This window comes from Protopterus annectens, chromosome 9.part0 (genome assembly GCF_019279795.1).
Source record: "Protopterus annectens isolate FY-2018-M chromosome 9.part0, PAN1.0, whole genome shotgun sequence".
Classification (NCBI taxonomy): domain Eukaryota; kingdom Metazoa; phylum Chordata; order Ceratodontiformes; family Protopteridae; genus Protopterus; species Protopterus annectens.
Window position 1 is genome coordinate 321704778 of NC_056743.1, and position 13945 is coordinate 321718722.

General features: G+C 43.7%; 1 protein-coding gene across 1 annotated transcript in view; it reads left to right on the forward strand.

Moving 5' to 3' along the window:
- Positions 1-13945, forward strand: part of ZZEF1 (zinc finger ZZ-type and EF-hand domain containing 1) — a gene marked incomplete in the record, with an annotated part of 3903331 nt that overhangs the window by 3021527 nt on the left and 867859 nt on the right.

The window sequence follows — 13945 nt, forward strand, 5'->3', positions numbered from 1 at the left end:
AGGAAGGAATTGAATGAAGTATGTAATGTTTGATGAACAATGACTGTATAGAAGATTTATGTGATATGCAATGTTTACAACTGAAAATGTATCAGTATGGTTTGTTTTCATTTATATAAATGTATGAGTGCCTATGTCAAAAGTGATAATTCAGTAAAGATGTTTCTTGTTTTTTTAAAAAAGAGAGACTCTTACTGTTTTTCTGCTTGCACTCACTCTTTCCCACTCATTTAGTCCTTTATCGTTTCTTAGTCTTGCATTGCTGATGTTCTTCGTGTTTCACTGTTGCAGTCATCACATTTGGGTTATCTGCTTGCAGTAGCCCTCAGTCGGCCTGTTTAACAGTCTTGGGTCCTGCGTCAGTTGCCGTCTCTTCTTCTGTGACGTCAGGTAGTCAGGGGTATAAAACATGCAGCTGACGCCATTACATCAGTCTTTCTTGCTGTACGGTGCCTGAAGTAGAAGCAGTTCGTAAGTGCCGGTCAGCTGACTCCTGAAATTTTCGTTTTCGAGTTTCAGAACTGAAGTCTTCAACTAAAGCAATGAATACGGATTGGTGGTTAACATCACCATTTGATTAGCCGCAACTACACCGAATGAAACTTATTCTGCTTTCTTGATTGGATGTTAGTTTTCTCTTTTGTCCTATAAGAAACTAAAAATTTTGAATACAGCCATTGGCTACTAACTCTATTACCATTTTAGAACTAGAAAGTTGATTGAATGGTTGTTTATTTTTAAATGATGTTTTAGATAGAAGCATTACGATCTGATGAAGGCTGAATAGCCAAAAGCGCTTATCTATTTTTTCTCATACAGTTTGTTTTTAAGTGTTTGTCTTTCAATAAACACTTATTTTTATTTTGTCATTTATTTGGAATCTGAATAATCCAGTTGCCGTGGTGGTGCTCTGAAGTCTTCACTTGTTGCTTCTTCATTATTTGTCTTCATCACCTTTAGCAGGACTTGGAAGTATTTTTCTCCCATTATCTACCTATGAGGAATCTGATGCTGAGGGCTCTATTCCTCTGCTTCCCCCCTCCAGAGGATTTCTCTTTTGGTGAAACCTTGCATACTCTTAGGGAGCATTTTTGTTGGGAAAGTCAGGATTACTCTGATTCCAAGAAGAGGCTTAGGGATTTCTTACTCCTGCCCCAGCACAGGCCTTTAGCAATCCTTCCTGTACTAGACATTGTTGATGATGCCTTTTCGGAATCTAGCTTGGCCCCTGACTCTTCACCTCCTGCTCCCAGAAAACCTGATAGATATTACAGGGTTCCTGACTCTCACAAGTTCCTTTTCAAAAATCCTACTACTGATCCTGAGACCATTTCACAGGGACCCAAGGGCATTAAGGCTACTACTGCCAAAAATCCTACCCCTTCTGATAGAAACGCTGGATAGATGGGGTAAGAAGATATACACTTCTGCAACCTTGGCCATTAGGGCCTTAAACTGCCAGTTTCATATGTTAAAGTATCAGTAGCATATTATTGGATTGCTTAAACAGAAAATTATGTTGATTCCTGATTGTGCTGAAAATAAGGATTTACAGGATTTATTGCATTCTGCTGAACAGGTTGGAAAACATACTTTGCAATGTGGTTTTGATTCACCAGAGGCATCTTGCAGGGCTGCTGTCACTGGGTCTGTACTTAAAAGGCATGCTTGGCTTAAGGAGCAATCCTTGCCAGATCATGTTAAAGCTAAATTACTGGATGCTCCCTTAAATCAAGACTGCCTGTTTGGCAACAAGGCAGAAGAAGTTCTTAAAAAGATGGATCAAAACCTAAATCTATGCAGACTGTTAAAGATTTCTTACAAGTACAACCTCCTAGATTTAGTAGCATTGGCCCCCTAAGAATTGGTCCTTTCCTGCCTCTTCTAGGCCTTCTCAGTCCAAACCCAGATCCAGCAGAACACCCAGGCTTCAGTCCCAGGGTATGCACAGGACTAAGCAGTGGGAGGCACCCACTTCCAAATCTGTGAGTAGTAAAACTCCCCCTATGGTAAACTGTCTCAATGACGTAACTTTAAAACTTCCAAGCACTTCTCAACTGACTGCTCCTTTGGGGGGAAAGATTGCTCTTCATGCAAAAAACTGGGAACTCATTACCCAGGACAAATGGGTTTTAAATAAAGTTTCCCAAGGATACAGATTTCACTTCCACACGTTACCAACCCCAAACAGTTGGCCAGATCTGCCCCCAAATCAGTGGGCTGAGGCTCAAAGCAAGTACTGTATCTCTTAAGAATAAAGGCGATTCAAACTGTACGAGAAGAGGAAAAGGAACAAGGTTTCTACTCGAGACTTTTCCTGGTACCCAAAAAAGACAACTCATGGCGTCCTATCCTGGACTTGTCTACCGTAAACACATTTTTGGTGATTCCAAAATTCAAGATGCTAACTCTTCACCAGTTGCTTCCTGTGCTAGGCAAAGATGTCTGGTTAGCAACATTCAATTTAAAGGAAGCATACCTGCACATCCCAATCAGGGAGTCTTGCAGAAGATACCTATGCTTCAAAGAAGGCTTACATGCACTATCAGTTCTCTGCACTGCCCTTTGGCTTATCTACTGTGCCCAGGGTATTCACAAAGTGCCTAGCTCCAGTCATTGCATTTTGCAGGCAAAGAAATATTCAAATATACCCATACCTAGATGATTGTCTAATTCAGGCAGAAAGCCAGGACATACTTTTGAATCATCTGGCTTTTGTACAAAAGGTGCTAACTTGTCTGGGGTACACCATAAGCAAAAAGAAATCACACCTGGTACCCTGTCAACAAATTCTATTCCTGAGAGCAAGCTTGAATACAACTTCCCATATGGCTTTCCTCATGCCAGAGAAACAGATTCATTTGACAACCTTCTTCAAACTAATGGCCACAAAAACCCTACTATCTGTAAGGCAAATACTGCAAGCCTTGGGGTTCATGGCCTCCTGCATTCTTCTAATTCCATATGCAAGACTGCATATGAGGAAACTACAATGGTATCAACAATCTCAGGGTCTAGAAGCAATGATTCCTGTCATACCTTGCCTACGACTAGAGTTCCTTTGATGGGCAGAGGCCTGCCACCAAAACATGGGACTCCCATACACTCTACCCCCTGCCGCCCAAACCCTAACAACAGACGCATCAGACTATGCATGGGGGGGGCTCACCTGGCAGGGAAGTGCATTCAGGGCAAATGGAACCTAAGTCAAATGCACCTGCATATCAATCAAAAAGAACTGTTAGCTGTACAGAATGCTCTGACAGCCATCAAGGACCACATTCTTCCAGGACAATTAATGGTAAAGATGGATAACAGCACTGTTATGTGGTACATAAACAAGCAGGGGGGTACCCATTCTTACCCCCTCTGCAGACGAGCCATGGCACTGTGGAACACAGCCTTGAGCTACCAAGTGCATCTACAGGCTCAATTCCTGCCAGGAAAACTAAATACACTGGCAGACGGACAAAGCAGAACCTCATTGACCCACACGAGTAGAAACTGGAACCAAAGACTTTCAACGTGTTGACAAACAAATGGGGGAGCCCAGATATAGACCTGTTTGCCTCCCCACAGAACTACTAATTGAACAAATTTTGCACAAGGACTCCCCACAAACAAGCTTGGAAAGTGGATGCTGTGTCCTTCAGCTGGAAAAAACTATCCGTTTATGCCTTTCCTCCTCTGCCTCTCCTCTCCAGTGTACTACTAAAGATCAAACAGGACAAACCAAGGATGATCTTGATTGTACGAGACTGGCCACACCAACACTGGTACCCCCTCTTGCGCAGTGTGTCACTGTTGGCTCGCACCTGCCTCAGACACCTACCCTGTTGTCTCAGCAGGAGAACCAGATTCTGCACCTTCAGCTTCAAACCCTGAACCTAGCAGCCTGGCTAATTACCTAATCTCTCCTTTATCATCCCTCAGTAAACAAGTGTTGGATGTCATTTTACAGGCAAGGAGACCTAGTACTAGATAATCTTATGCTGAAAAATGGAAAAGATTCTGTGCCTGTAACCAATCTCAAAGGATGGGCACAGCAGCGCCCAACTTACCTCAGGTTCTTCAATACTGAACTGAGATGCTTCACAAGGGCCTTTCTTTTTCCTTCATCAAAATTCATGCCTCAGTCATTTCAGCTCATTAGAACACAGAACCACCCCTCTTCTTTCATCCACTGCTCAAGCAGTTCCTCGGAGGGGCCAAAAACTTAAGACCACCCAGGAGAGCCCCAACTCTAGCATAGGACCTTAACTTCGTATTGGAGAAACTCACTCTTCCTCCTTTCGAGCCAGCTGCAAGTGAAGATTTAAAATTCCTTTCTTAGAAAACAGCCCTCCTTTTAGCAATCACTTCAGCAAGAAGGGTATCTGAATTACAGGCCCTTATGGCAGTGGAGCCTTTCATCATCTTTCATGCGGACATGGTGTCCCTCAGAAACAATCCCTCCTTCATGCCCAAGGTGGTATCCAGTGTGGCTCGTAATCAGTCCATTCATTTGCCAACCTTCTTTCCATTCATTTGCCAACCTTCTTTCCTAATCCACAGAATAAAGGGGAAGGGATACTGCATTCCTTAGATGTGCATAGACAACTTAGATTTTACTTGGACAGGACTAAACCTCAAAGGAAATCTGAACAACTGCTGGTGGCATTTGCTGCAGGGGCAGAGGAAAGGCTATTTCAAAGCAAACCATTTCTAAATGGATAGGCCAATGCATTCATTTCTGCTATACACACCATGGAAAACCTATCCCACAGGGGAACAGACCCCATTACCCCATTCAATCAGAACTGCATCTACCTCTACAGCCTTTCTCAGAGGTGTCCCTACCAAGGACATCCTAGAAGCTGCTACCTGGAGTTCTGTACATACTTTCACCAAGCATTACCATTTGCCGATTTTCTCTAAATCCAGAGCTGGTCTTGCAGGGCCTTATAGCTGGTCCTGATGCTATCTAAATTCCTCTTCCCATCCTAAGCTTTGGGAATCTATCCAAATATGATGACTGCAACAGTGAAACACGAAGAACATTGTACAGTTGTGTACACTTACCATAAATGTAGATGTTCGAGTGTATTCACTGTTGCTGTCTCCAGCCCCTGACTTCTTTTGGCTATACCTCTACTCTCCTTTACTGTGCTTAAAAGTTTTTTGGTGTATTTGCTTTTTTGTTGGAGGTATAACCTTGTGTATATATATATATATATATATATATATATATATATATATATTTTCTTGCTTCCCATTAAGGGGGCACCTGACATCTGGGGCAAGAAAAACTGATGTAGTGGCGTCGGCTGTATGTTTTATACCCCTGACTACCTGACGTCACAGAAGAAAAGACAGCAACCGATGCAGGGCACAAGATTTTGTTAATCAGGCCGACTGAGGGCTACTGCAAGCAGATAACCCAAATGTGATGACTGCAACAGTGAATATACTCTAACTACTACATTTATGTTAAGTGTACACAACTGTACTTTCTATCACCTACCCTTTTAATGACAATAGTTTATCTCCTTTTCAACTTTTATAACATTAAGCATTCTACCCAATGTATTTTGTGGTTCAGTTACTTTGCATTCTTGCTTTTTCACTACAACTTTATTTCCAACACAGTTTACTAATAGTTAATACACGGCTGCTCTGCAGTACTGTTGTCCTACTTATTCATTTTCAGTTTAGCATCAAATATTTTAACAGTATGTAAACAAAAGATGTTCATCGTGTTTCACTGTTGCAGTCATAACTGTTGCAGTCATAACTGTAGGGTGCTCCTGCCGGCAGGCAACCCAAGGTCGGCCAGAATCCCAAAGTCTGGGTCCGGCGTCGGCTGTACAAGCCAGTACCCTGGTACATAGCCCTCAGCCGACACCATCTTCTCCAGTCTTTCTTGCTGTGCGGTGGAAAGCAGCTCGCAAGTCGTTGGTTGGCGATTTTCGAACAGCGTTTTTGGTTGTTGTCGGTCCGAAGTTCTTACTTCTCTTCTCAAAGCTAAGTACCCAATCTTTTTCTTGTTCCTCCGATGTCAGAAAAAGTTAATAATTGTATTACGTGTGGAAAACAAATACCTCATAAAGATTTCCACTCTTACTGTCTACCTTGCTTAGGCCCTGACCACGACGTTTCTTGTTGTCGGTTCTGTGCCAGGTTTAATTCTCGTACTATCAAACGCAGGTACGACTGGGCTCTGAATTACTTTGGCAGACGCTTCAATTATAGAATGTCGGACACTACCGGAATTCAAAAGAAGCGCAAAGACAAGGACAGGCCTCCGAGGTCCAAACAGGACTCGTTGCAGCTGGAGCTGTCGTCAGTGAGGCGCTTTTGCAGCCTGTCGTCCGCCACTTCTGAACCGATGGCCGATCACGGACTCCCATGGGGAGCCATCAAGGCCTTCTATTTTATCTGCTGCAGGACCTTTGGGCGCCGCTCCCTCGGATGGGTCCGGAACCGCTGTGCAGGTACTATTCAGGCCTACTCACATCACTATTTCAAAGGCAAAGACAAAGACTTCTGTTAAGTCTAAAGCTCCTGCTCAAGCTTCTTCTGAATCTACTCCCAGGACACAGAAGCAATTGTTAAGGATGGCTGAAGATTTGCTTACAATGATTAGGGGTTCTCACCCCCCCCCCCCTGAGAAAAGGCCTCGACAGGATGTTTCTATGGATTCCTCTGACCAGGCTTCTATATCTTCTGTCTCTTCCTCTGATCAGGAATATTCTTTTCCTCCTTATGAGGATTCGGATGCTGAGGACTCCTTGCCCTCTGCCTCTCGCCTGAAGATTTTTCTTTTGGGGAAACCTTACATGAGATGAGGGAACATTTTCATTGGGAAGGTCAGGATTATTCTGCTTCCAAGAAGAGGCTTAGAGAATTTCTTCTTCTTCCTCAACATAGGCTTTTGGCTATCCCTCCTGTTCTTGACATTGTGGATGATGCTTTTCGAGGCTAATTTGAATCCTGATTCCATGCCTCCTGCTCCCTCTAAGCCTGATAGGTTTTATAGGGTTCCTGAGTCTCATTTGTTCTTATTTAAGAATCCTTCTACAGATCCTGAAACTATATCTCAGGGTTCTAAGGCTGCTAAAGTTGCTACTTCTAAGAATCCTATTCCCTCTGAGAAGGATTCTGCTTTAGACAGGTGGGGCAAAAGGTATATACTTCTGCTACCCTTTCTGTTAGGGCTTTAAATTGCCAGTTTCATATGTTTAAGTATCAGCAATTTCTTTTGTCCGTTTTAAAGCAAAAGCTTGCTTCCCTTCCTGCATGTGCAGAAGATAAGGAACTACAGGATGTATTGCATGCAACTGAACAACTGAACAAACATAGCTTGCATTGTGGTTTTGATGCTTTGGATGCTTCTTGCAGGGCGCAGCCTCTGGTACTGTTATCAGGAGACATGCTTGGCTTCGTGAGCAAAGTTTACCTGAACAGGTTAAGGCTAAATTATTAGATGCCCCTGTTCAGCATGATGTTCTTTTGGATCTAAGGCTGAGGAGGTTATTAAAAAGATGGAAGAAAAGGCAAAATCTATGCAAACTGTGAAAGATTTCTTGCAAGTTCAGCCTCCTAGATTTTCCAGGAATTGGCCCTCCAAGAATTGGTCCTTTCCCACGTCTGACAGGCCTCAAAGGGGAAGATATAAGAGGTCGTGGCCAAGCTCAGATCGAGGCAATGGACTGCTTCTTCACCTAAAAGGGGAGAAGACAGATCCCAATCTCAAAGAAAGCAAACTCAATGACTGTCTCGGTTGGGCTACAGGACCTCTTTACCTGGATGCCCCTCTCGGAGGAAAACTTTCTCTTTTTTACAGAAATTGGACTCATATTACCCAGGACAAATGGGTATTGGACGTGATTTTAAAAGGCTACAAATTCCACTTTCATACCTTGCCAAGGGCTTTTGGTTGGCCAGATCTGCCAAAACATCAATGGTCAGAGGCCTTAAATCAAGTGGATGCTCTTCTGACCATGAGAGCCATAGAGCCTGTTCCACTCTGAGAGATGGGAAAAGGTTTTTATTCGAGACTGTTTCTGGTTCCAAGAAAACAAAACTCATGGAGACCTATTCTGGACCTTTCTGTGTTGAACACCTTTTTGGAAATTCCAAAATTCAAGATGCTTACTCTGCAGCAGCTGATTCCAATGCTCTCTCAGGACGCCTGGATGGTGACATTGGACCTAAAGGAAGCTTATTTACACATTCCCATCAGGCAGGATCGCAGGAAATTCCTCAGGTTCAAGGCAGGATCGAGACACTTTCAATTCTCTGTACTGCCCTTTGGTTTATCTACTGCGCCCAGAGTCTTTACCAAGTGCCTGGCACCAGTAGTGGCTTACTGCAGACTCCAGGGGATTCAGATTTACCCCTATTTGGACGACTGCCTTATTCAGGCAGACAGCAAGGAACTTTTACTTCAACATCTGGATTTTGTTCAACGTCTTCTCCTCCTACTGGGATTTTCAGTGAACACAAAAAAGTCACATTTGATCCCTTCTCAACAAATGGTATTTCTGGGAGCCCTCTTAAATACAACCTTACAAAGGGCCTTCCTCACTACAGAAAAACAAATACAGCTGGCTTCAATTTTCAAGACTTTGGCAACTTTACCTTAGCTCACTGCAAGGAAATTCCTGCAGGCACTGGGCTACATGGCTTCCTGCATTCTGTTGATTCCAAATGCAAGGCTCCATATGAGAAAGCTTCAGTGGTATCTGAAAAGTGTATGGTCGCAGCATTACCACAATCTGGACACTCTGATTCCTCTGATCCCCTGCCTCCAGAAGGAGTTCCTTTGGTGGTCCAGGGTGTGTGCTTTAAACGAAGGAAAGCCTTTCCGTCTTCCTCAACCTTCTCAAATCATAACCACGGACGCCTCGGATTATGCTTGGGGAGCACATTTTCTAGGCAATTGCCAGCAGGGAACCTGGACAAAGGATCATCTTCACTGACACAACAATCTGAAGGAAATGTGGGCAGTTCAAAATGCTCTTCTAGCCTTCAAGAACCTTTTGCATCCAGGGCCTCTTTTGATTTACACAGACAACACCACAGTCATGTGGTACATAAACAAGCAGGGGTTCTCATTTACCCCTTTGCAGACTAGCTATGGCTTTATGGGACACAGCTCTAAATCTGAATCTACATCTCCAGGCCCAATTCATACCAGGAGAACAGAATCTCTTAGCAGACAGCCTGAGCAGGAACATTTTGGATCCTCACGAATGGATGCTAGACACCAACTTATTCAACAGGATTACTGCAGTTTGGGGATGCCCCAGATAGATCTGTTTGCATTCCATCTCAATCATCAGCTGCCTCACTTTTGCACCAGGTCATTCCACAAAGCAGCTTGGAAAGTGGATGCCGTGTCCTTCAGCTGGAGAAACCTTTCGGGATATGCCTTCCCTCCTCTTCCTCTGCTTCCTCGGGTATTACTAAAGATAAAACAGGACAAGCCCAAGTTCCTCATCTTGATTGCTCCAAATTGGCCTCGACAGTTTTGGTATCCAACTTTAAAGCACCTGTTCTTGGAGCCTCCTTGGATTCTCCCTCTGAACCCTTCTCTTCTGTCCCAGCATCAGGGTCAGTTGCTACATTCCAATCTCAAGACCCTTTGCCTGGCAGCTTGGCTCTTCAAAGGAATTTGATTTCTTCTAGTCTTCCCAAACAAGTTTTGGATGTTCTTTTGGAAGCTAGACGCCCTAGCACTAGGAAATCCTATGCCTCTAAATGGAAGAGATTTTGCATTTGGATGCAGGACCGAGGCTTGGACCCTCTGGTACCTGATCTCTCTTCTATTTTGCTTTACCTTTCGGATCTTTTGTCTAATGGACTTTCCTTTTCTTCCATTAAGATTCATGCTTCTGCTATTTCTGCTCATTTCAATTCTGATCCCCCTGATGTCCTTCAAGGATGCATCTGCAGTCCTAACAAATGGGTTGTCCTGCCTCAGGCAGCCCTTCGGTCGGTCGGATTCCAAAGTCTGGGTCTGGCCTCAGCTGATGTCGCACTTCACCCGACGTCATAGCTGCTGTTATCCGGGTATAAAGGCATCAGCCGACGCCATTTTCCTCAGTCTTTCTTGCGCGGCGCCCGAAGCAGAAGCTGTTGCATAAGTGCGGTTGGTCAGAACCAGAGATTGCTACTACGAAGACTTCTAAAAGCTAAGTACCCGTTGGGGACTCTTTCTTGCCTCAGCCGATGTCAGAAAAAGTGAATAACTGTTTAACTTGTGGGAAACAAATACCTCATAAAGATTTCCACTCTTACGCCTACCTTGTTTAGGCCCAGACCACGGTAGCAGCTTGTCTAGCCTGTGCTTCCTTCAACCGACGGACACTTAGGCGTCGGAGTTTGCAGAGGAGTTTTTCGCTCCGCTTTGCTTACAGCATGCCGCCGGAGACTCCGACTTCACAATTAGCTAAAAGCGTAGGAAAAGGACCGACATCGCGGTCCGGTTTCGGCGAAACAGCGGTTAAACAAAGCGAGTGTCTCTGTTTCGGTTGAAACCGAGTCCTCGGTTCTTCCTTCGGCCAAAGCATGCCTCCTACAACCGAGGCCTCATCCAGCATGGCTGAATCTGCTACTGAAATTCCACCTGCTCTTACAGGTTCTCAGGATTTATCAGATACTATCCCTTTAGATATATCTACTCCTGCGTGGAGCTGCTAGGCCCCTGCATCCATGTCAATTAAGGCTTTTACCAGGGCTAAAGCAGCTAAATCAACAAAGACTGTGCCTGCTAAAACCCTCTCACAGGCCTAGCTCTAGTACTCAAATGCTTAGTCTAGCAGAGGATCTCATTTCTTTGATCAGGGATCCCAGCCTCACCCTGACAGGGCCTCTCACCCTCCAGAGAAGAGGCCTAGAGCAGAGCCCCCTGAGCCAGTTTCTACAGATTACTCCTCTGATGTTTCAGAAAATACAAACCCTCCAGAAGGCCCTTATTCTCCATATGAGGACTCTGATGCAGAAGACTCCATTCCTTCTGCCTCTCCTCCTGAGGAATTTTCTTTTGGGGAAACCTTGCATGCTATGAGGGAACAATTTCAATGGCAGGGCCAGGATTTTTCAGACTCTAGGAAAAGGCTTAGGACCTTTTTACATTTGCCACAGCATAGGCCTTTAGCCATTCCTCCAGTACTTACAGTTGTGGATGATGCATTTAATGATGCTTGTACTGCTCCTGACTCTCTTCCTCCGGCCCCTGCTAAGCCCGACAGATACTACAGGGTTCCGGACTCACATTATCACTTGTATAAGGCTCCTATTGCAGATCCTGAAACTATTTCACAGGGCCCCAAAGCTGTTACAGCTGCCCTTGCCAAAAAAACCCTCCCCTCTGAAAGAGAATCTAGGGCCTTAGAGAGATGGGGTAAAAAAGTTTATACTTCTGCTACTCTTTCGACTAGGGCCTTAAACTGTCAATTCCACATGATTCAGTACCAGGAATTTATGTTAGATCAGCTAACTAAAAAACTGTCCTCGCCTGAACCTTTAGACCGAAAGTCCCTTCAGGAAATGGTACATAACATTCAGCAGGTCAGTAATCATTCCTTAAAATGCGGCTATGATGCACTGGAGGCTTCCTTTAGATCAGCTATGACTGGTACAGTGATCAGAAGGCATGCATGGTTAAAAGAGCAATCCTTACCAGACCATGTAAAGTCAAAGCTCCTAGATGCTCCCATACCTGATCTCTCTTCTATTTTGCTTTACCTTTCGGATCTTTTGTCTAATGGACTTTCCTTTTCTTCCATTAAGATTCATGCTTCTGCTATTTCTGCTCATTTCACTTCTGATCCCCCTGTTTTTTCTCATCCTTTGGTGAGACAATTCTTGAGAGGGGCTAAGAATTTAAGGCCTCCCAGGACCCCTCCTATTCCTGCTTGGGATCTTAATTATGTTTTGGAAAAACTTACTTTGCCTCCTTTTGAGCCTGCTGCATCTTCAGATATTAAGTTTTTATCTTGGAAGACAGTTCTTTTGTTAGCTTTGACTTCTGCCAGAAGGGTCTCAGAATTGCAAGCTCTCATGGCTGTGGAACCATACCTTATTTTCCACCAGGACAGAGTATCCTTGAGGACCAATCCTACTTTCATGCCTAAGGTGATTTGAAAGTGGCTTTAAATCAAACAATTCACCTTCCTACCTTCTTTCCTAATCCTCAGAATAAAGGGAAAGGATTTTGCATTCCTTGGACGTGCACAGACAGTTACGATTTTATTTGGACAAGACTAAAGAGTTCAGAAAATCTGACCAATTGTTTGTTTCTTTTGCCTCCAGTTCTCTTGGAAAGGCTATTTCCAAACAAACTATTTCCAAATGGATTTCTTATGGAATAAGATTTTGTTACACTCATCATGGGAAACAGTTTCCAGGTACAGTGAGAAGTCATTCTACTAGAGCAGCTGCTACTTTTACAGCTTTTCTCAGGGGAGTTCCTACCAAGGATATCTTGGAAGCTGCCACTTGGAGTTCTGTGCATACTTTTTCCAAGCACTACAATCTCCCTTTGTATTCTAAGACCGGGGCAGGCTTTGCCTCTTCTGTTTTGCAGGGTCTTCTTGCTGCCCCTTCTTCTGTCTAGACCTCCTCCCTTTTTTCACTGCTTTGGGATTCCACCCTACAGTTATGACTGCAACAGTGAAACACGATGAACATAGTACAGTTGTGTACACCTACCATAAATGTAGATGTTCGAGTGTCTTCACTATTGCAGTTTTTCCTCCCTCCTATCCCCTCTTTTTCTCTCTTTTGTGGTGTATTTGTGTTTCCTTGTTGGATTAATTTATGATTTTTGGGAAATTCTGACATCTAGGGCAAGAAAGGCTGGAGAAGATGGCGTCGGCTGAGGGCTATGTACCAGATGTACTGGCGTCAGGGTACTGGCTTGTACAGCCGGACCCAGACTTTGGGATTCTGGCCGATCTTGGGCTGCCTGCCGGCAGGAGCACCCTACAGTTATGACTGCAACAGTGAAGACACTCAAACATCTACATTTATGGTAGGTGTACACAACTGTACTTTTTTTATATTACCATTAGTGTACACACAATTTTAAATTACCCATCCCATAACCACCGTGTGGTTAAATTTATTGTCCGATCTCAATTAATTTCATGATCTGTATATACTTGTTTATTCTCAAGTCACCATACACAAAAACATCATAATTTTTTTTCTTGTGATTGTGCACTTTCAGTGTTGTTGCCTGTTCATTGTCATCTTACTATTTTGGGATGCAGTTCCATATCTCACATTCCTGCAACTTTTTTTTTTTCCTCTGAACAGAGGGAATGGATTAATTGACCATGTCTCCTTGGAGAGTCCCCTCTTCATTGTTCACTGTTCCCCAGCTCTTTCTTTGTTTCCACTCATAGCTCCTTGATGAACAAACTGCTTGTATCATTTTAGTTCTTTTATTACTGTTTTCTGATCCAGAAATGTCTTTTATGGCAGTGGAAAAGTACACTTCAAAGACTGCAGGATAGATTAATATAAACCTCAGGTTTAGACTTTTGCAAAGCTTCAGTTAAGGGCCAAGTTTGCCTCTTTTCAGTTTCTTGATGAGTAATTCTTTACCACAAACACTCTTCAGTCATTTATCTCCACTCCTTACCCACCCTGTTATAACTGACTTAGCAATTATTCCTTCAGCTGGAATGTCTAAACTTTCTTCATGATAGGCTTTAGTACATAGGAAGCAGATTTCTGAGCTGTGCCCTATCTAGCAAAATTCTTTCTTCAGGAATGTCTACCCATTAGGCCAGACAATCTCTTCCTTCAGTTTCTTCTGGGATGTTCATGATCAATTCTCTCTCATTAGTGTTGTCTTCTCTTTCAGGCAACTTCTCTCTAATCGTCTGAGTATCTTCCAGTTCCGCTAGCCTCATATTGCTCTCATTCCCCTCTTTTGGAGGGCTCCAGT